Below are 27227 nucleotides of genomic sequence, written 5' to 3' on the forward strand. Positions count from 1 at the left end.
GTCAGCTGTTTCCGGGTTGTGTCAAGCTCGCTGAGAAGCCTATGCTTGCCCCGTCGTGTTGCGGTCGGGTTAGCCAACTCCAGGGTGCCTCCAGTTTAGGAGCTTCCTGTGTGGGCTGCATGAATTGGTAGTCAAGGCTGGTTCTGAAGTGCCAGTAGGCCCAGCTCCCCCTGTAGGACTGTTGGGGTTCGGTAACTGCGGCTGCCTCGCGGCCTAGCTGTTCTCTCCTCTCCTGTGGGCCTTGGGGTCCACCACCTGGTTCCAGCACCGTCAGCTGGTTCCGGGCCGAGCCTTTGGCTTAGGTGCCTCCTCCTGGGTATCCGAGTTCCGCCAACGCCAGGCGGTCCTTGGTAGTGCTTTTAAGCGCGGGCACCTACAGCTTAGTAACCGGGTTCCAGCACCGTCAGCTGGTCCTCGGTCGTGCCATTGGCTCTTGCACACTGGGGCAACGCATCCGGGTTCCAGCACCGCCAGCTGGTTCTCGGCAGTGTTTTTGTCACAGGTACTCCCTCGTGCCAAACCTGGTTCCAGCACCGTCAGCTGTTTCCGGGTTCTGTCAAACTCACTGAGACGCCTATGCTTGCCCCGTCGTGTTGCGGTCGGGTTAGCCAACTCCAGGGTGTCTCCAGTTTAGGAGCTTCCTATGTGGGCTGCATGAATTGGTAGTCAAGGCTGGTTCTGTAGTGCCAGTAGGCCCAGCTCCCCCTGTAGGACTGTTGGGGTTCGGTAACTGCGGCTGCCTCGCGGCCTAGCTGTTCTCTCCTCTCCTGTGGGCCTTCGGGTCCACCACCTGGTTCCAGCACCGTCAGCTGGTTCCGGGCCGAGCCTTTGGCTTAGGTGCCTCCTCCTGGGTATCCGAGTTCCGCCAACGCCAGGCGGTCCTTGGTAGTGCTTTTAAGCGCGGGCACCTACAGCTTAGTAACCGGGTTCCGGCACCGTCAGCTGGTCCTCGGTCGTGCCATTGGCTCTTGCACACTGGGGCAACGCATCTGGGTTCCAGTACCGCCAGCTGGTTCTCGGCAGTGTTTTTGTCACGGGTACTCCCTCGTGCCCAGCCTGGTTCCAGCACCATCAGCTGTTTCCGGGTACTGTCAAACTCACTGAGACACCTGTTGTGATAGGCAATTCAGTATCACAATGGACATAGCGGTCAGAGCACATACAGTAAGGCACGAACAAGATCGGGAGCATGGACATCAGAGGCAAAAACCCAGGAATTATCTTCCTGAGCATAACCCTTCCATTTAACCAGATACTGGAGTTTCCGTCTTGAAACACAAGAATCCAAAATCTTCTCCACAATATACTCCAATTCCCCCCTCCACCAAAACCGGGGCAGGAGGGTCAACAGATGGAACCATAGGTGCCACGTATCTCCGCAACAATGACCTATGGAATACGTTATGTATGGAAAAAGAATCTGGGAGGGTCAGACGAAAAGACACAGGATTAAGAACCTCAGAAATCCTATACGGACCAATGAAACGAGGTTTAAACTTAGGAGAGGAAACCTTCATAGGAATATGACGAGAAGATAACCAAACCAGATCCCCAACACGAAGTCGGGGACCCACACGGTGTCTGCGATTAGCGAAACGTTGAGCCTTCACCTGGGACAAGGTCAAATTGTCCACTACATGAGTCCAAATCTGCTGCAACCTGTCCACCACAGTATCCACACCAGGACAGTCCGAAGACTCAACCTGTCCTGAAGAGAAACGAGGATGGAACCCAGAATTGCAGAAAAATGGCGAAACCAAGGTAGCCGAGCTGGCCCGATTATTAAGGGCGAACTCAGCCAAAGGCAAAAAGGACACCCAGTCATCCTGATCGGCAGAAACAAAGCATCTCAGATAGGTTTCCAAGGTCTGATTGGTTCGTTCGGTCTGGCCATTAGTCTGAGGATGGAAAGCCGAGGAAAAAGACAAGTCAATGCCCATCCTACCACAAAAGGCTCGCCAAAACCTCGAAACAAACTGGGAACCTCTGTCAGAAACGATATTCTCTGGAATGCCATGCAAACGAACCACATGCTGGAAGAACAATGGCACCAAATCAGAGGAGGAAGGCAATTTAGACAAGGGTACCAGATGGACCATCTTAGAAAAGCGATCACAGACCACCCAAATGACTGACATCTTTTGAGAAACGGGAAGATCTGAAATAAAATCCATAGAGATATGTGTCCAAGGCCTCTTCGGGACCGGCAAAGGCAAAAGCAACCCACTGGCACGAGAACAGCAGGGCTTAGCCCGAGCACAAATCCCACAGGACTGCACAAAAGTACGCACATCCCGCGACAGAGATGGCCACCAAAAGGATCTAGCCACTAACTCTCTGGTACCAAAGATTCCAGGATGACCAGCCAACACCGAACAATGAACCTCAGAGATAACTTTATTCGTCCACCTATCAGGGACAAACAGTTTCTCCGCTGGACAACGATCAGGTTTATTAGCCTGAAATTTTTGCAGCACCCGCCGCAAATCAGGGGAGATGGCAGACACAATTACTCCTTCCTTGAGGATACCCGCCGGCTCAGATAAACCCGGAGAGTCGGGCACAAAACTCCTAGACAGAGCATCCGCCTTCACATTTTTAGAGCCCAGAAGGTACGAAATCACAAAGTCAAAACGGGCAAAAAACAGCGACCAACGAGCCTGTCTAGGATTCAAACGCTTAGCATAAGTCAAGTTCTTATGATCAGTCAATACCACCACGCGATGCTTAGCTCCTTCAAGCCAATGACACCACTCCTTGAATGCCCACTTCATGGCCAGCAACTCTCGGTTGCCCACATCATAATTTCGCTCAGCAGGCGAAAACTTCCTGGAAAAAAAAGCGCATGGTTTCATCACTGAGCAATCAGAACCTCTCTGCAACAAAACAGCCCCTGCTCCAATCTCAGAAGCATCAACCTCGACCTGGAACGGAAGAGAAACATTCGGTTGACACAACACAGGGGCAGAAGAAAAACGACGCTTCAACTCTTGAAAAGCTTCCACAGCAGCAGAAGACCAATTGACCAAATCAGCAGATGAAGCGACGATAAAAATTAGCAAAGCCCAGGAACTTTTGCAGACTTTTCAGAGATGTCGGCTGAGTCCAATCATGGATGGCTTGGACCTTAACAGGATCCATCTCGATAGTAGAAGGGGAAAAGATGAACCCCAAAAATGAAACCTTCTGCACACCAAAGAGACACTTTGATCCCTTCACAAACAAAGAATTAGCACGCAGGACCTGAAAAACGGTTCTGACCTGCTTCACATGAGACTCCCAATCATCCGAGAAGATCAAAATGTCATCCAAGTACACAATCAGGAATTTATCCAGGTACTCTCGGAAGATGTCATGCATAAAGGACTGAAACACTGATGGAGCATTGGCAAGTCCGAATGGCATCACTAGATACTCAAAATGACCCTCGGGCGTATTAAATGCAGTTTTCCATTCATCGCCTCGCCTGATTCGCACCAGATTATACGCACCACGAAGATCTATCTTGGTGAACCAACTAGCCCCCTAAGGGTATGTGCACATGTTCAGGATTGCATCAGGATTTGGTCAGGATTTTTCATCAGTATTTGTAGCCAAAACCAGGAGTGGAACAATTAGAGGAAAAGTATAATAGAAACATATGCACCACTTCTGTATTTATCACCCACTCCTGGTTTTGGCTACAAATACTGATGAAAAATCCTGACCAAATCCTGATGCAATCCTGAACGTGTGCACATACCCTTAATCCGAGCAAACAAATCAGATAACAATGGCAAGGGGTACTGAAATTTAACAGTGATCTTATTAAGAAGGCGGTAATCTATACAAGGTCTCAGCGAACCATCCTTCTTGGCTACAAAAACGTACCCTGCTCCTAATGGCGACGATGACGGGCGAATATGCCCCTTCTCCAGGGATTCCTTCACATAACTGCGCATAGCGGTGTGCTCAGGCACGGATAAATTAAACAGTCGACCTTTTGGGAATTTACTACCAGGAATCAAATTGATAGCACAATCACAATCCCTATGCTGAGGTAGGGCATCGGACTTGGGCTCATCAAATACATCCCGGTAATCAGACAAGAACTCTGGAACCTCAGAAGGGGTGGATGACGAAATTGACAGAAATGGAACATCACCATGTACCCCCTGACAACCCCAGCTGGACACCGACATGGATTTCCAATCCAATACTGGATTATGGGCTTGTAGCCATGGCAACCCCAACACGACCACATCATGCAGATTATGCAACACCAGAAAGTGAATAACCTCCTGATGTGCAGGAGCCATGCACATGGTCAGCTGGGTCCAGTATTGAGGCTTATTCTTGGCCAAAGACGTAGCATCAATTCCTCTCAATGGAATAGGACACTGCAAGGGCTCCAAGAAAAACCCACAACGCTTAGCATATTCCAAGTCCATCAAATTCAGGGCAGCGCCTGAATCCACAAACGCCATGACAGAATACGATGACAAAGAGCAGATCAAGGTAACGGACAGAATAAATTTTGACTGTACTGTACCAATGGTGGCAGACCTAGTGAACCGCTTAGTGCGCTTAGGACAATCAGAAATAGCATGAGTGGAATCACCACAGTAGAAACACAGCCCATTCAGTCGTCTGTGTTCTTGCCGTTCAACTCTGGTCATAGTCCTATCGCACTGCATAGACTCAGGTTTAATCTCAGGTAATACCGCCAAATGGTGCACAGATTTACGCTCACGCAAGCGTTGACCGATCTGAATGGCCAAAGACATAGACTCATTCAAACCAGCAGGTATAGGAGATCCCACCATGACATCCTTAAGGGCTTCAGAGAGACCCTTTCTGAATATAGCTGCCAGCGCAGATTCATTCCATTGAGTGAGCACGGACCACTTTCTAAATTTCTGACAATATACCTCTATCTCATCCTGAGCCTGACAAAGAGCCAGCAAATTTTTTTCTGCCTGATCCACTGAATTAGGCTCATCGTACAGCAATCCAAGCGCCAGGAAAAACGCATCGATATTACTTAATGCAGGATCTCCTGACGCAAGAGAAAATGCCCAGTCCTGAGGGTCGCCACGCAAAAAAGAAATGACGATCCTAACCTGTTGAACTGGGTCACCAGAGGAGCGAGGTTTCAAAGCCAGAAATAGTTTACAATTATTTTTGAAACTCAGAAATTTAGTTCTATCTCCAAAAAACAAATCTGGAATAGGAATTCTCGGTTCTAACAAAGAATTCTGAATCACAAAATCTTGAATATTTTGAACTCTTGCCGTGAGCTGATCCACACATGAAGACAGACCTTTAATGTCCATTGCTACACCTGTGTCCTGAACCACCCAAATGTCTAGGGGAAAAAAAAGGCAAAACACAGTGCAAAGAAAAAAAAATGGTCTCAGAACTTCTTTTTTCCCTCTATTGAGAATCATTAGCACTTTTGGCTTCCTGTACTGTTGTGATAGGCAATTCAGTATCACAATGGACATAGCGGTCAGAGCACATACAGTGATCTGACAATAACCCAAAATAATAGAACGAGCTCTGAGACGTGGGAACTCTGCAGACCGCAATCCCTAATCCTCTCCAAACAACACTAGAGGCAGCCGTGGATTGCGCCTAACTCTGCCTATGCAACTCGGCACAGCCTGAGAAACTAACTAGCCTGAAGATAGAAAATAAGCCTACCTTGCCTCAGAGAAATACCCCAAAGGAAAAGGCAGCCCCCCACATATAATGACTGTGAGTTAAGATGAAAAGACAAACGTAGGGATGAAATAGATTCAGCAAAGTGAGGCCCGACTTTCTTAACAGAGCGAGGATAGGAAAGATAACTTTGCGGTCTACACAAAACCCTAAAGAAAACCACGCAAAGGGGGCAAAAAGACCCTCCGTACCGAACTAACGGCACGGAGGTACACCCTTTGCGTCCCAGAGCTTCCAGCAAAACAAATTAGACAAGCTGGACAGAAAAAATAGCAAACAAATAGCAAAGAAGAACTTAGCTATGCAGAGCAGCAGGCCACAGGAATGATCCAGGGAAAAACAAGTCCAACACTGGAACATTGACAGGAAGCATGGAACAAAGCATTAGGTGGAGTTAAGTAGAGAAGCACCTAACGACCTCACCAGATCACCTGAGGGAGGAAACTCAGAAGCCGCAGTACCACTTTCCTCCACAAACGGAAGCTCCCAGATAGAATCAGCCGAAGTACCACTTGTGACCACAGGAGGGAGCTCTGCCACAGAATTCACAACAGTACCCCCCCTTGAGGAGGGGTCACCGAACCCTCACCAGAGCCCCCAGGCCGACCAGGATGAGCCACATGAAAGGCACGAACAAGATCGGGAGCATGGACATCAGAGGCAAAAACCCAGGAATTATCTTCCTGAGCATAACCCTTCCATTTAACCAGATACTGGAGTTTCCGTCTTGAAACACGAGAATCCAAAATCTTCTCCACAATATACTCCAATTCCCCTCTCCACCAAAACCGGGGCAGGAGGGTCAACAGATGGAACCATAGGTGCCACGTATCTCCGCAACAATGACCTATGGAATACGTTATGTATGGAAAAAGAATCTGGGAGGGTCCAACGAAAAGACACAGGATTAAGAACCTCAGAAATCCTATACGGACCAATGAAACGAGGTTTAAACTTAGGAGAGGAAACCTTCATAGGAATATGACGAGAAGATAACCAAACCAGATCCCCAACACGAAGTCGGGGACCCACACGGCGTCTGCGATTAGCGAAACGTTGAGCCTTCACCTGGGACAAGGTCAAATTGTCCACTACATGAGTCCAAATCTGCTGCAACCTGTCCACCACAGTATCCACACCAGGACAGTCCGAAGACTCAACCTGTCCTGAAGAGAAACGAGGATGGAACCCAGAATTGCAGAAAAATGGCGAAACCAAGGTAGCCGAGCTGGCCCGATTATTAAGGGCGAACTCAGCCAAAGGCAAAAAGGACACCCAGTCATCCTGATCGGCAGAAACAAAGCATCTCAGATAGGTTGCCCCCTTGTGACAAAAAGGAAACAGAGAAGCACATTGCTAAGGAGAGTAAAACTAATCCCAAACTGTTCTTCAACTATATCAATAGTAAAAGAATAAAAACTGAAAATGTAGGCCCCTTAAAAAATAGTGAGGAAAGAATGGTTGTAGATGACGAGGAAAAAGCTAACATATTAAACACCTTCTTCTCCACGGTATTCACGGTGGAAAATGAAATGCTAGGTGAAATCCCAAGAAACAATGAAAACCCTATATTAAGGGTCACCAATCTAACCCAAGAAGAGGTGCGAAACCGGCTAAATAAGATTAAAATAGATAAATCTCCGGGTCCGGATGGCATACACCCACGAGTACTAAGAGAACTAAGTAATGTAATAGATAAACCATTATTTCTTATTTTTAGTGACTCTATAGCGACAGGGTCTGTTCCGCAGGACTGGCGCATAGCAAATGTGGTGCCAATATTCAAAAAGGGCTCTAAAAGTGAACCTGGAAATTATAGGCCAGTAAGTCTAACCTCTATTGTTGGTAAAATATTTGAAGGGTTTCTGAGGGATGTTATTCTGGATTATCTCAATGAGAATAACTGTTTAACTCCATATCAGCATGGGTTTATGAGAAATCGCTCCTGTCAAACCAATCTAATCAGTTTTTATGAAGAGGTAAGCTATAGACTGGACCACGGTGAGTCATTGGACGTGGTATATCTCGATTTTTCCAAAGCGTTTGATACCGTGCCGCACAAGAGGTTGGTACACAAAATGAGAATGCTTGGTCTGGGGGAAAATGTGTGTAAATGGGTTAGTAACTGGCTTAGTGATAGAAAGCAGAGGGTGGTTATAAATGGTATAGTCTCTAACTGGGTCGCTGTGACCAGTGGGGTACCGCAGGGGTCAGTATTGGGACCTGTTCTCTTCAACATATTCATTAATGATCTGGTAGAAGGTTTACACAGTAAAATATCGATATTTGCAGATGATACAAAACTATGTAAAGCAGTTAATACAAGAGAAGATAGTATTCTGCTACAGATGGATCTGGATAAGTTGGAAACTTGGGCTGAAAGGTGGCAGATGAGGTTTAACAATGATAAATGTAAGGTTATACACATGGGAAGAGGGAATCAATATCACCATTACACACTGAACGGGAAACCACTGGGTAAATCTGACAGGGAGAAGGACTTGGGGATCCTAGTTAATGATAAACTTACCTGGAGCAGCCAGTGCCAGGCAGCAGCTGCCAAGGCAAACAGGATCATGAGGTGCATTAAAAGAGGTCTGGATACACATGATGAGAGCATTATACTGCCTCTGTACAAATCCCTAGTTAGACCGCACATGGAGTACTGTGTCCAGTTTTGGGCACCGGTGCTCAGGAAGGATATAATGGAACTAGAGAGAGTACAAAGGAGGGCAACAAAATTAATAAAGGGGATGGGAGAACTACAATACCCAGATAGATTAGCGAAATTAGGATTATTTAGTCTAGAAAAAAGACGACTGAGGGGCGATCTAATAACCATGTATAAGTATATAAGGGGACAATACAAATATCTCGCTGAGGATCTGTTTATACCAAGGAAGGTGACGGGCACAAGGGGGCATTCTTTGCGTCTGGAGGAGAGAAGGTTTTTCCACCAACATAGAAGAGGATTCTTTACTGTTAGGGCAGTGAGAATCTGGAATTGCTTGCCTGAGGAGGTGGTGATGGCGAACTCAGTCGAGGGGTTCAAGAGAGGCCTGGATGTCTTCCTGGAGCAGAACAATATTGTATCATACAATTATTAGGTTCTGTAGAAGGACGTAGATCTGGGTATTTATTATGATGGAATATAGGCTGAACTGGATGGACAAATGTCTTTTTTCGGCCTTACTAACTATGTTACTATGTTACTATGTTTCCAAGGTCTGATTGGTTCGTTCGGTCTGGCCATTAGTCTGAGGATGGAAAGCCGAGGAAAAAGACAAGTCAATGCCCATCCTACCACAAAAGGCTCGCCAAAACCTCGAAACAAACTGGGAACCTCTGTCAGAAATGATATTCTCTGGAATGCCATGCAAACGAACCACATGCTGGAAGAACAATGGCACCAAATCAGAGGAGGAAGGCAATTTAGACAAGGGTACCAGATGGACCATCTTAGAAAAGCGATCACAGACCACCCAAATGACTGACATCTTTTGAGAAACGGGAAGATCTGAAATAAAATCCATAGAGATATGTGTCCAAGGCCTCTTCGGGACCGGCAAAGGCAAAAGCAACCCACTGGCACGAGAACAGCAGGGCTTAGCCCGAGCACAAATCCCACAGGACTGCACAAAAGTACGCACATCCCGCGACAGAGATGGCCACCAAAAGGATCTAGCCACTAACTCTCTGGTACCAAAGATTCCAGGATGACCAGCCAACACCGAACAATGAACCTCAGAGATAACTTTATTCGTCCACCTATCAGGGACAAACAGTTTCTCCGCTGGACAACGATCAGGTTTATTAGCCTGAAATTTTTGCAGCACCCGCTGCAAATCAGGGGAGATGGCAGACACAATTACTCCTTCCTTGAGGATACCCGCCGGCTCAGATAAACCCGGAGAGTCGGGCACAAAACTCCTAGACAGAGCATCCGCCTTCACATTTTTAGAGCCCAGAAGGTACGAAATCACAAAGTCAAAACGGGCAAAAAACAGCGACCAACGAGCCTGTCTAGGATTCAAACGCTTAGCAGACTCGAGATAAGTCAAGTTCTTATGATCAGTCAATACCACCACGCGATGCTTAGCTCCTTCAAGTCAATGACGCCACTCCTTGAATGCCCACTTCATGGCCAGCAACTCTCGGTTGCCCACATCATAATTTCGCTCAGCAGGCGAAAACTTCCTGGAAAAAAAAGCGCATGGTTTCATCACTGAGCAATCAGAACCTCTCTGCGACAAAACAGCCCCTGCTCCAATCTCAGAAGCATCAACCTCGACCTGGAACGGAAGAGAAACATTCGGTTGACACAACACAGGAGCAGAAGAAAAACGACGCTTCAACTCTTGAAAAGCTTCCACAGCAGCAGAAGACCAATTGACCAAATCAGCACCCTTCTTGGTCAAATCGGTCAATGGTTTGGCAATACTAGAAAAATTGCAGATGAAGCGACGATAAAAATTAGCAAAGCCCAGGAACTTTTGCAGACTTTTCAGAGATGTCGGCTGAGTCCAATCATGGATGGCTTGGACCTTAACAGGATCCATCTCGATAGTAGAAGGGGAAAAGATGAACCCCAAAAATGAAACCTTCTGCACACCAAAGAGACACTTTGATCCCTTCACAAACAAAGAATTAGCACGCAGGACCTGAAAAACGGTTCTGACCTGCTTCACATGAGACTCCCAATCATCCGAGAAGATCAAAATGTCATCCAAGTACACAATCAGGAATTTATCCAGGTACTCTCGGAAGATGTCATGCATAAAGGACTGAAACACTGATGGAGCATTGGCAAGTCCGAATGGCATCACTAGATACTCAAAATGACCCTCGGGCGTATTAAATGCAGTTTTCCATTCATCGCCTCGCCTGATTCGCACCAGATTATACGCACCACGAAGATCTATCTTGGTGAACCAACTAGCCCCCTAAGGGTATGTGCACATGTTCAGGATTGCATCAGGATTTGGTCAGGATTTTTCATCAGTATTTGTAGCCAAAACCAGGAGTGGAACAATTAGAGGAAAAGTATAATAGAAACATATGCACCACTTCTGTATTTATCACCCACTCCTGGTTTTGGCTACAAATACTGATGAAAAATCCTGACCAAATCCTGATGCAATCCTGAACGTGTGCACATACCCTTAATCCGAGCAAACAAATCAGATAACAATGGCAAGGGGTACTGAAATTTAACAGTGATCTTATTAAGAAGGCGGTAATCTATACAAGGTCTCAGCGAACCATCCTTCTTGGCTACAAAAAAGTACCCTGCTCCTAATGGCGACGATGACGGGCGAATATGCCCCTTCTCCAGGGATTCCTTCACATAACTGCGCATAGCGGTGTGCTCAGGCACGGATAAGTTAAACAGTCGACCTTTTGGGAATTTACTACCAGGAATCAAATTGATAGCACAATCACAATCCCTATGCTGAGGTAGGGCATCGGACTTGGGCTCATCAAATACATCCCGGTAATCAGACAAGAACTCTGGAACCTCAGAAGGGGTGGATGACGAAATTGACAGAAATGGAACATCACCATGTACCCCCTGACAACCCCAGCTGGACACCGACATGGATTTCCAATCCAATACTGGATTATGGGCTTGTAGCCATGGCAACCCCAACACGACCACATCATGCAGATTATGCAACACCAGAAAGTGAATAACCTCCTAATGTGCAGGAGCCATGCACATGGTCAGCTGGGTCCAGTATTGAGGCTTATTCTTGGCCAAAGACGTAGCATCAATTCCTCTCAATGGAATAGGACACTGCAAGGGCTCCAAGAAAAACCCACAACGCTTAGCATATTCCAAGTCCATCAAATTCAGGGCAGCGCCTGAATCCACAAACGCCATGACAGAATACGATGACAAAGAGCAGATCAAGGTAACGGACAGAAGAAATTTTGACTGTACTGTACCAATGGTGGCAGACCTAGTGAACCGCTTAGTGCGCTTAGGACAATCAGAAATAGCATGAGTGGAATCACCACAGTAGAAACACAGCCCATTCAGTCGTCTGTGTTCTTGCCGTTCAACTCTGGTCATAGTCCTATCGCACTGCATAGACTCAGGTTTAATCTCAGGTAATACCGCCAAATGGTGCACAGATTTACGCTCACGCAAGCGTTGACCGATCTGAATGGCCAAAGACATAGACTCATTCAAACCAGCAGGTATAGGAGATCCCACCATGACATCCTTAAGGGCTTCAGAGAGACCCTTTCTGAATATAGCTGCCAGCGCAGATTCATTCCATTGAGTGAGCACGGACCACTTTCTAAATTTCTGACAATATACCTCTATCTCATCCTGAGCCTGACAAAGAGCCAGCAAATTTTTTTCTGCCTGATCCACTGAATTAGGCTCATCGTACAGCAATCCAAGCGCCAGGAAAAACGCATCGATATTACTTAATGCAGGATCTCCTGACGCAAGAGAAAATGCCCAGTCCTGAGGGTCGCCACGCAAAAAAGAAATGACGATCCTAACCTGTTGAACTGGGTCACCAGAGGAGCGAGGTTTCAAAGCCAGAAATAGTTTACAATTATTTTTGAAACTCAGAAATTTAGTTCTATCTCCAAAAAACAAATCTGGAATAGGAATTCTCGGTTCTAACAAAGAATTCTGAACTACAAAATCTTGAATATTTTGAACTCTTGCCGTGAGCTGATCCACACATGAAGACAGACCTTTAATGTCCATTGCTACACCTGTGTCCTGAACCACCCAAATGTCTAGGGGAAAAAAAAGGCAAAACACAGTGCAAAGAAAAAAAAAATGGTCTCAGAACTTCTTTTTTCACTCTATTGAGAATCATTAGCACTTTTGGCTTCCTGTACTGTTGTGATAGGCAATTCAGTATCACAATGGACATAGCGGTCAGAGCACATACAGTGATCTGACAATAACCCAAAATAATAGAACGAGCTCTGAGACGTGGGAACTCTGCAGACCGCAATTCCTAATCCTCTCCAAACAACACTAGAGGCAGCCGTGGATTGCGCCTAACTCTGCCTATGCAACTCGGCACAGCCTGAGAAACTAACTAGCCTGAAGATAGAAAATAAGCCTACCTTGCCTCAGAGAAATACCCCAAAGGAAAAGGCAGCCCCCCACATATAATGACTGTGAGTTAAGATGAAAAGACAAACGTAGGGATGAAATAGATTCAGCAAAGTGAGGCCCGACTTTCTTAACAGAGCGAGGATAGGAAAGATAACTTTGCGGTCTACACAAAACCCTAAAGAAAACCACGCAAAGGGGGCAAAAAGACCCTCCGTACCGAACTAACGGCACGGAGGTACACCCTTTGCGTCCCAGAGCTTCCAGCAAAACAAATTAGACAAGCTGGACAGAAAAAATAGCAAACAAATAGCAAATTAGAACTTAGCTATGCAGAGCAGCAGGCCACAGGAATGATCCAGGGAAAAACAAGTCCAACACTGGAACATTGACAGGAAGCATGGAACAAAGCATTAGGTGGAGTTAAGTAGAGAAGCACCTAACGACCTCACCAGATCACCTGAGGGAGGAAACTCAGAAGCCGCAGTACCACTTTCCTCCACAAACGGAAACTCCCAGAGAGAATCAGCCGAAGTACCACTTGTGACCACAGGAGGGAGCTCTGCCACAGAATTCACAACAGACACCTATGCGTTGCCCCGTCGTGTTGCGGTCGAGTTAGCCAACTCCAGGGTGCCTCCAGTTTAGGAGCTTCCTATGTGGGCTGCATGAATTGGTAGTCAAGGCTGGTTCTGTAGTGCCAGTAGGCCCAGCTCCCCCTGTAGGACTGTTGGGGTTCGGTAACTGCGGCTGCCTCGCGGCCTAGCTGTTCTCTCCTCTCCTGTGGGCCTTGGGGTCCACCACCTGGTTCCAGCACCGTCAGCTGGTTCCGGGCCGAGCCTTTGGCTTAGGTGCCTCCTCCTGGGTATCCGAGTTCCGCCAACGCCAGGCGGTCCTTGGTAGTGCTTTTAAGCGCGGGCACCTACAGCTTAGTAACCGGGTTCCAGCACCGTCAGCTGGTCCTCGGTCGTGCCATTGGCTCTTGCACACTGGGGCAACGCATCAGGGTTCCAGCACTGCCAGCTGGTTCTCGGCAGTGTTTTTGTCACAGGTACTCCCTCGTGCCAAACCTGGTTCCAGCACCGTCAGCTGTTTCCGGGTACTGTCAAACTCACTGAGACGCCTATGCTTGCCCCGTCGTGTTGCGGTCGGGTTAGCCAACTCCAGGGTGCCTCCAGTTTAGGAGCTTCCTATGTGGGCTGCATGAATTGGTAGTCAAGGCTGGTTCTGTAGTGCCAGTAGGCCCAGCTCCCCCTGTAGGAATGTTGGGGTTCGGTAACTGCGGCTGCCTCGCGGCCTAGCTGTTCTCTCCTCTCCTGTGGGCCTTGGGGTCCACCACCTGGTTCCAGCACCGTCAGCTGGTTCCGGGCCGAGCCTTTGGCTTAGGTGCCTCCTCCTGGGTATCCAAGTCCCGCCAACGCCAGGCGGTCCTTGGTAGTGCTTTTAAGCGCGGGCACCTACAGCTTAGTAACCGGGTTCCAGCACCGTCAGCTGGTCTTCGGTCGTGCCATTGGCTCTTGCACACTGGGGCAACGCATCTGGGTTCCAGCACCGCCAGCTGGTTCTCGGCAGTGTTTTTGTCACGGGTACTCCCTCGTGCCCAGCCTGGTTCCAGCACCGTCAGCTGTTTCCGGGTACTGTCAAACTCACTGAGACACCTATGCGTTGCCCCGTCGTGTTGCGGTCGAGTTAGCCAACTCCAGGGTGCCTCCAGTTCAGGAGCTTCCTATGTGGGCTGCATGAATTGGTAGTCAAGGCTGGTTCTGTAGTGCCAGTAGGCCCAGCTCCCCCTGTAGGACTGTTGGGGTTCGGTAACTGCGGCTGCCTCGCGGCCTAGCTGTTCTCTCCTCTCCTGTGGACCTTCGGGTCCACCACCTGGTTCCAGCACCGTCAGCTGGTTCTCGGCAGTGTCTTTTGCTCTTGTACCTTCTGCTCCCCATCCTGGTTCCAGTACCGTCAGCTGGTTCCGGGCAGAGCCTTTGGCTTAGGTGCCTCCTTCTGGGTATCCAAGTTCCACCAACGTCAGGTGGTCCTTGGTAGTGCTTTCAGGCACGGGTACCTGCTGCTTAGTAACCGGGTTCCAGTAACGTCAACTGGTCCTCGGTAGTTCCATTGGCTCTTGGACCTTCGGCTACCCATCCGGGTTCCAGTACCGTCAGCTGGTTCTCGGCAGTGTCTTTTGCTCTTGTACCTTCTGCTCCCCATCCTGGTTCCAGTACCGTCAGCTGGTTCCGGGCAGAGCCTTTGGCTTAGGTGCCTCCTTCTGGGTATCCGAGTTCCGCCAACGTCAGGCGGTCCTTGGTAGTGCTTTTTAGCACGGGTACCTCCTGCTTAGTTTCCGGGTTCCAGTAACGTCAGCTGGTCCTCGGTAGTTCCATAGGCTCTTGAACCTTCGGGTAGCCATCCGAGTTCCAGTTCCATCAGCTGGTTCTTGGCATTTTCTCAGCCTTCTTGTACCTTCTGCTACATTTCCAAGTTGAAGACCCTAACATCGATGACCAGAAAGACCACCCCGATGACGACGACGGCGGAGACGACGACACTGGAGACGACGACCCTGGAGACGACGACATGGAAGACCGAGAAGCAGAAGAACAAGAGGCTGCAGAACAAAGAGCAGAAGAACATTAAGCATAACACTTAATATCAGAGCAAAAGATATTATCTAAATTATATGCAGAAGAAGACTAAGCAGTGTATGGGGGTGAGTCCGTTCCTCCTCGTGGTGCCCCTGGATAAAGCCTGATGCTGCAGGCCAAACTGAACGCGGACAAATGTAACTTTTGTGACTGGCAGAACGGAAGGTGTAATCTTCCAACTTTTATAGATAACAACTACGGGAATGCCTGTCACAAATGAGAATATGATGAAGAAGTAGAATAGGAAGAATAATAACAGTTGAATAAAATGAATATGTAGAATAGGAAGAATAATAATAGTTGAATAAAATGAATATGAAGAATGTAATCAAAAAACAAAAAGGTAAAGGATGAAGAAGAAGATGAATAAGGTGAAGAAGAAGTTGATGTCAAAGATGCTGATGATGATGAAGATGAAAGTGTGGGAAAAGTAAAAAAAAAAAAAAGGGGAAGGGCGTGGAATAGTGAAACATCAATATCTAACAAAATAAAAAAAATTTTTACATAGTCAATATCTTTGTCACTCCGAACGTCTTTAAAAAAAAAACAAAAAACATGCTATTCTATTTGATTGGGCTAAACCTCTATGACTTTAATGTCTCCGCCACCTCCCTGAATACATCCTGCATTATTCTTAGTTGTTTTCCTTCATGTAGAATGAACCTACAAGGAAAGAAAGGGTTTATTTTAATTCCGATATTTTGGTCCCATTGACTTGCATTGGGATCGGGTATCGGTATCAGCGATATCCGATATTTTTTGAATATCGGCCGATCCTATCCGATACCGATACTTTCCGATATCGGAAGGTATCGCTCAACACTACTATTGAGGATATCTCATTGCTTAAAACCTTGCCTCGCCATTTTAAAAGATATCACAATTCCCAATCAAACGGCCTTATTTTCAAAGCTATAGACCAAATTGACCTGGGCATAAGCGTTGGTGACCTAGGCAAACTACTAGCGCAACAGGAGAGTAGATGGATTTATCGCCTAAACACCATCACACCCTTTGGTCTAAACGAAAGTCACGGGTTTGCTTCCTTCTTATAATAGTCATCACTCCTTAGTAATAATTCCTTAACCCACTAATGATAATCTCCGAGGTTTTATCGGTTTCTAGGTTATAACCTTTGTATTTTTGGCTTTTTATTCCTTTCTTCAGTCTCATATTTTTAATTTTAACTTCATGCTCTTATTTACCTCAGGTATCCTAAGTGTTGTTCTAACGCACTTGCGGTCTTCCACCCAAGATATATACATCTTTCTCGTGTTTCTGGGCAACAGCGCAGTGGCTCTGGTCTGGTTCGGATGGTCCCTTATTACGAAGATTCCAGGAGTAATGGTGAACTTGAAGAATGAAAATCAAAAAGACAATTTTCGTGTATATGGGACCTCTTATGACCTTTTATGGGCAATATGAATTTTTGAACCACGGGAGTTAACCCCTTCATGACCTTGGGATTTTTCGTTTTTCCGTGTTCTTTTTCACTCCCCTCCTTCCCAGAGCGATAACTTTTTTATTTTTCCGTCAATTTGGCCATGTGAGGGCTTATTTTTTGCGGGACGAGTTGTCCTTTTCAACGACATCATTGGTTTTAGCATGTCGTGTACTAGAAAACGGGAAAAAAATTCCAAGTGCGGTGAAATTGAAAAAAAAGTGCAATCCCACACTTGTTTTTTGTTTGGCTTTTTTGCTAGGTTCACTAAATGCTAAAACTGACCTGCCATTATGATTCTCCAGGTCAGTACGAGTTTATAGACACCTAACATGACTAGGTTATTTTTTATCTAAGTGGTGAAAAAAAATTCCAAACTTTGCTAAAAAAAAAAAAAAAAAATTGCGCCATTTTCCGATACCCGTAGCGTCTCCATTTTTCGTGATCTGGGGTCGGTTGAGGGCTTATTTTTTGCGTGCCGAGATGATGTTTTTAATGATAGCATTTCGGTGCAGATACGTTCTTTTGATCGCCCGTTATTGCATTTTAATGCAATGTTGCGGCGACAAAAAAAACGTAATTCTGGCGTTTTGAATTTTTTTCCCGCTACGCTGTTTAGCGATCAGGTTAATGCTTTTTTTAGTTGATAGATCGGGCGATTCTGAGCACGGCGATACCAAATATGCGTAGATTTTATATTTTTTTATTGATTTATTTTGATTGGGGCGAAAGGGGGGTGATTTAAACTTTTATATTTTTTTTATTTTTTTAACATTTTTTTCAACTTTTTTTTTTTACTTTTGCAATGCTTCAATAGCCTCCATGGGAGGCTAGAAGCAGGCACAACGCGATCGGCTCTGCTACATAGCAGCGATCTGCTGATCGCTGCTATGTAGCAGAAATGGAGGTGTGCTGTGAGCGCCGACCACAGGGTGGCGCTCACAGCCACCGGTCATCAGTAACCATAGAGGTCTCAAGGACCTCTATGGTTACAATGGAGACGCATCGCCGACCCCCGATCATGTGACGGGGGTCGTCGATGATGTCATTTCCGGCCGCCCGGCCGGATGCGGTAGTTAAATGCCGCTGTCTGCGTTTGACAGCGGCATTTAACTAGTTAATAGGTGCGGGCAGATCGCGATTCTGCCCGCGCCTATTACGGGCACATGTCAGCTGTTCAAAACAGCTGACATGTCCCGGCTTTGGTGCGGGCTCACCGCGGAGCCCTGCATCAAAGCAGGGGATCTGACCTCGGACGTACTATCCCGTCCGAGGTCAGATAGGGGTTAAATACCCCCCTTTCTTTATATAGTATGGAAGATTTTCTCATTGATATGTCCTTGTTTTGGCACTATTGCACTTTGTCACCTTATATCATTTTACCGTATACTAATATTGTCTTGTTCATTCATTTTTTGATTTATCTTGCTTATGCAAACATTATTACTTTTATTATTGGTGCATGAGTATGCATCCTTCTTCATCTAATACTTTTCCCTTCACTTCCCTTTACATATGCTTTCCCTCAATTATCCATTTATTATCACTTGCTTATAGGCAACTTATGCCTCTCACCTTCATCATTTTTATTTAATCCCTCCTTGGTGTCACTTTTGGTTGCTTGCATAGATATATATATTGGTTACCTTAGTGACTCCCTTTGCCATCTTTGGGTTTGGTTTTCAGCGGTTTCGAAAAACATCTTTTATAGTGGTCCCTGTATTATTCTCTATTATGCCGCGTGTGGCACCGCTTCCTCCCCCTTCCTGTTGTTCCATTTTTTTCGGGGTCGGGGTGGACGATGCTGCACGCGACACACGTCACACCTACACCCATTCCTCCCCTGTTGGATGGTGCACATGCGCCGGTCTTTGGTTTCCATCTGACTTGCGGTCGGCGCCCCTTCTGTGACGCGCAGTGCGTTCCACTGCGTGTCACAGGGCGCATGATCGGAAGTCTCTACACACAGATAGTGCGGCATTTGGTACCTTAATTTATTCCTTTTTTCCTTCATTTGGCCGCCATTGTTGTTTATCTGCCATATTATATCCTTGAAGTCGCATGAACACGTTTACTTGCCCTATTTGAGCTCTATAGTATTTCTCCCGGTCTGTGTCTTCCTAATCTAATGGACTACTAGTAAAACATTAAGACGCCTTTTTTTTTTTTTTTGCGCCCCTCTGCCTTAAATTAGTCCTTCTTTTTACCTATTGGAAATGACACAGCCCGTGTATAGATAAATACTCCCTCCTTTTCCAACACTTTGGGCAACATGTGTTTTTTTTTTTTTTGCAAACTAACTTCGTTAGATATATAGATGGCTCTATGTTTGCTACGTTTATCAACACTTTTTTCAATCTTTTACTTAACTGCCATCTAGTGGTAATCTTGGAATATAACCATTTATTCTGCTGCTTGCTACCTGTCATTTTGCAATCTCTGAACTGCTCTGTATGCACGATGACCTGTTTGTGGTGAGACTAAACTTTATTTTTAAGGGAAAAAAAAAAAGATTATTCATTCCATCTTTCCAGCGAACGCTGCTGGGAAGAAGGGATGAATACCGGCTTCAGCACCGCACGCAGAGGACAGTGCTTAACTATAGCGCTGTCTCCTGCATGGTCCGTGTGGTCCTCAGTCGGCACACGGGCGGCACACGGCTGCCGCCCGTGTGCCACACTGATGTACTACGTAAGCACACGGACACGGATAATTCCGGTACCGATTTTTCCGGTACCGGAATTATCTGGATGTGTGGGACAGGCCTAAAGTAGTCCATAATATTAATTTAGGTATACACCTTCCATGTGCTGATATATACAAAAAGTGTCATTTTTGTGTGTCACCTCCTGTCTTTTTTGGAGATCCCACCTTTTCCATCATCTCTGTCTTTTTAAAAACATATATATTCTATTTTAAATATTTTGTTAATAAAGGAAAATGCTTTTATATATTCTGTCTTGTGTCACTTCATACCTAATTAGGTAACCTATGTAAGTACTTTGTTATTTTGTGTAGTGTGATATTTTGTTTTTTTATGTAACCCCTTCTCATGTACATCACCATGGAATTAATAGTGTTATATATGTAGATAATAATAATAATAATAATAAATAGGAAATACAGTGATCACCAGTGACATTATACATAGAAGCTCTGTATATAGTGTCGGTGTACAGGTAATACAGTGATCACCAGTATATACAGGAACTCTGTATATAGTATACAGTGTATAAGTAACACACTTACTCACTGGTGACATCTCTAGTTGAAGTCCTTCATCTTTGCTTTTCTTCTTCATTCAGCACACACCGCCATCACTACATTAGCAACTGTACTCATTCACGCAATTCAAAACCAGTCACAGTCCTGCATCCTACTCTGTACCTCCTGCTCCCCTCAATTCATTATATTTACTGTTGTGAATTCCACTCTTGGGCTCCCTCCGGTGGTTGTAAGTGGCACTTTTGTGAGTTCTGCTCTTGGGCTCCCTCTTGTGGTTTCTAGTGGTATGGCTGCTCCTTGGAGTTAGCTGTCATCAGCTGCCTCCACTTATCGTCTCTTCTGCTCGGCTATTTAAGTCTGGCTCTATCTTCAGCCAGTGCCACTTGTAAATGGTTCCTGGTTGGATTCACATCTCTTTGGAGTTCCCTGTTATCATGACCAGTTCAGCTAAGCTAAGTTTTTGCTTGCCCTTTTTTGTCCATAGATTGTGGACTTATCCATTCTGCGCTTTCTATGTTTGTCCAGCTTATCTGTGTGAATTAATTCTGTCTTGCTGGAAGCTCTGGGAGGCAGATTTGCCCTCCACACCTTTAGTCAGGTGTGGAGATTTTTTGTAAACTCTGCGTGGATTTTTGTAGTGTTTTATACTGACCGCACAGTATTCCATCCTGTCCTATCTATTTAGTTAAACTGGCCTCCTGTGCTCATCCTGGTTTCATTCTGTGTATGTCTTTTCCCTCTCCACTCACAGTCATTATTTGTGGGGGGCTAATCTATCCTTTGGGGATTTTCTCTGAGGCAAGATAGTTTTCCTGTTTCTATCTTTAGGGGTAGTTAGCTCTTAGGCTGTGACGAGATGCCTAGGGAGAGTTAGGAGCATTCCACAGCTACTTCTAGTGTTGTGTTGAGCTTAGGGACTGCGGTCAGTACAGTTACCACTTCCTTCGGAGCTCGTTCTATGTTGCTCCTAGACCACCGTATCATAACAGTACAAGTGGCCAAAAATGAATTAAATGCATCTCAAAAGAAGGAAAAGAAAGTTCTGAACCATTTTTTTTCTGTGCTCTAGTTTGTCTTTTTTTTTTTCCCTCTTGATATCTGGGTGGTTCAGGATATATGCTTTGGCATGGATGTTCAGGGTTTGTTTTCTCGTGTGGATCAACTTGCTGCAAGAGTACAGAGTATCCAGGACTATGTTGTCCAGACTCCGGCTTTAGAGCCCAGAATTCCTACTCCTGATTTGTTTTTTGGGGACAGATCCAAGTTTTTGAACTTTAAAAATAACTGCAAATTGTTTTTTGCTTTGAAACCCCGTTCTTCTGGTGATCCCATTCAGCAAGTAAAAATCATCATATCCTTGCTGCGTGGTGACCCTCAAGACTGGGCTTTTTCTCTTGAAACAGGGGATCCGGCATTATTGAATGTAGACGCATTTTTTCAAGCGCTCGGATTATTGTATGACGAACCTAATTCTGTGGATCATGCGGAAAAAACTCTGTTGGCCTTGTGTCAACGTCAGGAAGCGGCAGAGTTATACTGCCAGAAATGTAGAAAATGGTCTGTGCTCACTAAATGGAATGAAGAGGCTCTGGCTGCTATTTTCAGAAAAGGCCTTTCTTAAACCCTTAAAGATGTTATGGTGGGCTTTCCTACGCCTGCCGGTTTGAGCGAATCTATGTCTCTAGCCATTCAGATTGATCGGCGTCTGCGCGAGCGCAAAGCTGTGCACCATATGGCAGTATCCTCTGAGCAAAGTCCTGAACCTATGCAATGTGATAGGATTTTGACTAGAATAGAACGGCAGGAATTCAGACGTCAGAATAGGCTGTGTTTTTACTGTGGTGATTCGGCTCATGTTATCTCTGATTGCCCTAAGCGTACTAAGAGAGTCGCTAGGTCTGTTACCATTAGTACTATACAGCCTAAATTTCTCTTATCTGTGGCCCTGATTTGCTCATTGTCATCCTTTTCTGTCATGGCATTTGTGGATTCAGGCGCTGCCCTGAACTTAATGGACTTAGAATTCGCCAGGCGCTGTGGTTTTTCCTTGCAGCCTTTGCAGAGCCCTATTCCTTTGAGGGGCATTGATGCTACACCCTTGGCCAAGGATAAACCTCAGTACATAGTGACGTTCCTTTGATGTCAATTTCCTCTTCCCCCTCTTCTGAGGTCCCTGAGTTTTTGTCGGATTTCCAGGATGTATTTGATGAGCCCAAGTCCAGTTCCCTTCCTCCGCACAGGGACTGTGATTGTGCTATTAACTTGATTCCTGGTTGTAAGTTCCCTAAGGGCCGACTTTTCAATCTGTCTGTGCCAGAGCATGCCGCCATGCGGAGCTATGTTAAGGAATCTTTGGAGAAATGGCATATTCAGCCCTCTTCGTCACCATTGGGAGCGGGTTTCTTTTTTGTTACTAAGAAGGATGGCTCCTTGAGACCCTGTATTGATTATCGTCTTCTTAATAAGATCACGGTCAAATTCCAATACCCCTTGCCTTTGCTTACTGATTTGTTTGCTCAGATTAAGGGGGCTAGTTGGTTTACTAAGATTGACCTCCGAGGGGCATATAATCTTGTTCGTATTAAACAGGGTGACGAATGGAAAACTGCATTTAATACGCCCGAAGGCCATTTTGAATACCTTGTGATGCCATTTGGTCTCTCTAATGCTCCATCTGTGTTTCAGTCTTTCATGCATGATATTTTCCGCAATTATCTTGATAAATTCATGGTCGCATATTTGGATGATATTTTGATTTTTTCCGATGATTGGGAGTTTCATGTGAAGCAGGTCAGGATGGTGTTCCAGATCCTTCGTGATAATGCTTTATTTGTGAAGGGGTCTAAGTGCCTATTCGGAGTTCAGAAGGTCTCTTTTTTGGGTTTTATTTTTTCTCCCTCGTCTATAGAAATGGATCCTGTTAAGGTCCAAGCTATTCATGACTGGATCCAACCCACATCTGTGAAGGGTCTTCAAAAATTTTTGGGTTTTGCTAATTTCTATCGTCGTTTCATTGCCAACTTTTCCAGTGTGGTTAAGCCCCTTACTGATTTGACGAAGAAAGGCGCTGATGTGACGAATTGGTCCTCTGAGGCTGTTGAGGCCTTTCAGGAGCTTAAACGCCGATTTACTTCTGCCCCTGTGTTGCGTCAACCGGATGTTTCTCTTCCTTGTCAGGTTGAGGTCGACGCTTCTGAGATTGGGGCAGGGGCCGTTTTGTCTCAGAGGGAGTCTGATGGTTCTTTGATGAAACCGTGTGCTTTTTTTTCCAGAAAGTTTTCGCCTGCGGAACGCAATTATAATGTCGGCAATCGGGAGTTGTTGGCTATGAAGTGGGCGTTTGAGGAGTGGCGACATTGGCTTGAGGGAGCTAAACACCGTGTTGTGGTCCTGACCGATCATAAGAATCTGATTTACCTCGAGTCGGCCAAGCGGCTGAATCCTAGACAGGCTGGATGGTCCCTGTTTTTCTCTTGTTTTGATTTTGAGGTCTCGTATCTTCCGGGATCTAAGAATGTTAAGGCTGATGCCCTCTCTAGGAGTTTTTCACCTGATTCTCCTGGAGTCCTTGAGCCGGTTGGCATTCTTAAGGAGGGGGTGATTCTTTCTGCTATCTCCCCTGATTTGCGTGGGTGCTTCAGGAATTTCAGGCTGATAGGCCTGACCGCTGTCCAGTGGGGAAGCTGTTTGTTCCTCATAGATGGACAAGTAAGGTAATTTCTGAGGTTCATTGTTCAGTGTTGGCTGGTCATCCTGGTATTTTTGGTACCAGAGATTTGGTTGCTAGGTCCTTTTGGTGGCCTTCCTTGTCGCGCGATGTGCGTGCTTTTGTGCAGTCCTGTGGGACTTGCGCCCGGGCCAAGCCTTGCTGTTCCCGCGCTAGTGGGTTGCTTTTGCCTTTGCTGGTCCCTGAGAGGCCCTGGACGCATATTTCCATGGATTTTATTTCGGATCTTCCTGTTTCCCAGAAGATGTCTGTTATCTGGGTTGTTTGTGACCGGTTCTCTAAAATGGTCCATCTGGTACCTTTGCCTAAGTTGCCTTCCTCCTCAGATCTGGTTCCATTATTTTTTCAGCATGTGGTTCGTTTGCATGGCATTCCGGAGAATATTGTGTCTGACAGAGGTTCTCAGTTTGTCTCTAGATTTTGGCGGGCCTTTTGTGCGAAGATGGGCATTGATTTGTCTTTTTCTTCGGCGTTTCATCCTCAGACTAATGGCCAAACTGAGTGAACTAATCAGACCTTGGAGACCTATTTGAGATGCTTTGTGTCTGCTGATCAGGATGATTGGGTGTCTTTCTTGCCGTTGGCTGAGTTTGCCCTTAATAATCGAGCTAGTTCGGCTACTTTGGTTTCACCTTTCTTTTGTAATTTTGGTTTTCATCCTCGTTTTTCTTCTGGACAGGTTGAGCCTTCTGATTGTCCTGGTGTTGATTCTGTGGTGGACAGGCTGCAGCAGATTTGGACTCATGTGGTGGACAATTTGACGTTGTCTCAGGAAAGGGCTCAACGTTTTGCCAACCGCCGTCGGTGTGTTGGTCCCCGGCTTCGTGTGGGGGATTTGGTTTGGTTGTCTTCTCGTCATGTTCCTATGAAGGTTTCTTCTCCTAAGTTTAAGCCTCGGTTTATTGGTCCTTATAAAATTTCTGAAATTATTAATCCGGTGTCTTTTCGTTTGGCTCTTCCTGCCTCTTTTGCCATTCATAATGTTTTCCATAGATCTTTGTTGCGGAGATATGTGGTGCCCGTTGTTCCCTCAGTTGACCCTCCTGCCCCGGTGTTGGTTGAGGGAGAGTTGGAATATGAGGTTGAGAAGATTTTGGATTCTCGTTTTTCGAGTCGGAGGCTTCAGTATCTTGTCAAGTGGAGGGGTTATGGTCAGGAGGATAATTCTTGGGTTGTTGCCTCCGATGTCCATGCCGCCGATTTGGTTCGTGCTTTTCACTTGGCTCGTCCTGATCGGCCTGGGGGCTCTGGTGAGGGTTCAGTGACCCCTCCTCAAGGGGGGAGTACTGTTGTGAATTCCGCTCTTGGGCTCCCTCTGGTGGTTGTAAGTGGTATTTTTGTGAGTTCTGCTCTTGGGCTCCCTCTTGTGGTTTCTAGTGGTATGGCTGCTCCTTGGAGTTAGCTGTCATCAGCTGCCTCCACTTATCGTCTCTTCTGCTCGGCTATTTAAGTCTGGCTCTATCTTCAGCCAGTGCCACTTGTAAATGGTTCCTGGTTGGATTCACATCTCTTTGGAGTTCCCTGTTATCATGACCAGTTCAGCTAAGCTAAGTTTTTGCTTGCCCTTTTTTGTCCATAGATTGTGGACTTATCCATTCTGCGCTTTCTATGTTTGTCCAGCTTATCAGTGTGAATTAATTCTGTCTTGCTGGAAGCTCTGGGAGGCAGATTTGCCCTCCACACCTTTAGTCAGGTGTGGAGATTTTTTGTAAACTCTGCGTGGATTTTTGTAGTGTTTTATACTGACCGCACAGTATTCCATCCTGTCCTATCTATTTAGTTACACTGGCCTCCTGTGCTCATCCTGGTTTCATTCTGTGTATGTCTTTTCCCTCTCCACTCACAGTCATTATTTGTGGGGGGCTAGTCTATCCTTTGGGGATTTTCTCTGAGGCAAGATAGTTTTTCTGTTTCTATCTTTAGGGGTAGTTAGCTCTTAGGCTGTGACGAGATGCCTAGGGAGAGTTAGGAGCATTCCACGGCTACTTCTAGTGTTGTGTTGAGCTTAGGGACTGCGGTCAGTACAGTTACCACTTCCTTCGGAGCTCGTTCTATGTTGCTCCTAGACCACCGTATCATAACAGTACAAGTGGCCAAAAATGAATTAAATGCATCTCAAAAGAAGGAAAAGAAAGTTCTGAACCATTTTTTTTCTGTGCTCTAGTTTGTCTTTTTTTTTTTTCCCTCTTGATATCTGGGTGGTTCAGGATATATGCTTTGGCATGGATGTTCAGGGTTTGTTTTCTCGTGTGGATCAACTTGCTGCAAGAGTACAGAGTATCCAAGACTATGTTGTCCAGACTCCGGCTTTAGAGCCCAGAATTCCTACTCCTGATTTGTTTTTTGGGGACAGATCCAAGTTTTTGAACTTTAAAAATAACTGCAAATTGTTTTTTGCTTTGAAACCCCGTTCTTCTGGTGATCCCATTCAGCAAGTAAAAATCATCATATCCTTGCTGCGTGGTGACCCTCAAGACTGGGCTTTTTCTCTTGAAACAGGGGATCCGGCATTATTGAATGTAGACGCATTTTTTCAAGCGCTCGGATTATTGTATGACGAACCTAATTCTGTGGATCATGCGGAAAAAACTCTGTTGGCCTTGTGTCAACGTCAGGAAGCGGCAGAGTTATACTGCCAGAAATGTAGAAAATGGTCTGTGCTCACTAAATGGAATGAAGAGGCTCTGGCTGCTATTTTCAGAAAAGGCCTTTCTTAAACCCTTAAAGATGTTATGGTGGGCTTTCCTACGCCTGCCGGTTTGAGCAAAGTCCTGAACCTATGCAATGTGAAAGGATTTTGACTAGAATAGAACGGCAGGAATTCAGACGTCAGAATAGACTGTGTTTTTACTATGGTGATTCGGCTCATGTTATCTCTGATTGCCCTAAGCGTACTAAGAGAGTCGCTAGGTCTGTTACCATTAGTACTATACAGCCTAAATTTCTCTTATCTGTGACCCTGATTTGCTCATTGTCGTCCTTTTCTGTCATGGCATTTGTGGATTCAGGCTCTGCCTGAACTTAATGGACTTAGAATTCGCCAGGCGCTGTGGTTTTTCCTTGCAGCCTTTGCAGAGCCCTATTCCTTTGAGGGGCATTGATGCTACACCCTTGGCCAAGGATAAACCTCAGTACTGGACACAAATGACTATGTACATGGCTCCTGCACATCAGGAAGATTGCCGTTTTCTGGTGTTGCATAACCTGCATGATGTTGTTGTACTGGGATTTCCATGGTTACAGGAACATAATCCGGTGCTGGATTGGAAAACTATGTCGGTGACTAGTTGGGGTTGTCGAGGAGTACATAGTGACGTTCCTTTGATGTCAATTTCCTCTTCCCCCTCTTCTGAGGTCCCTGAGTTTTTGTCGGATTTCCAGGATGTATTTGATGAGCCC

Source organism: Ranitomeya imitator, chromosome 2, assembly GCF_032444005.1.
Source record: "Ranitomeya imitator isolate aRanImi1 chromosome 2, aRanImi1.pri, whole genome shotgun sequence".
In the NCBI taxonomy this organism is placed as follows: Eukaryota; Metazoa; Chordata; class Amphibia; order Anura; family Dendrobatidae; genus Ranitomeya; species Ranitomeya imitator.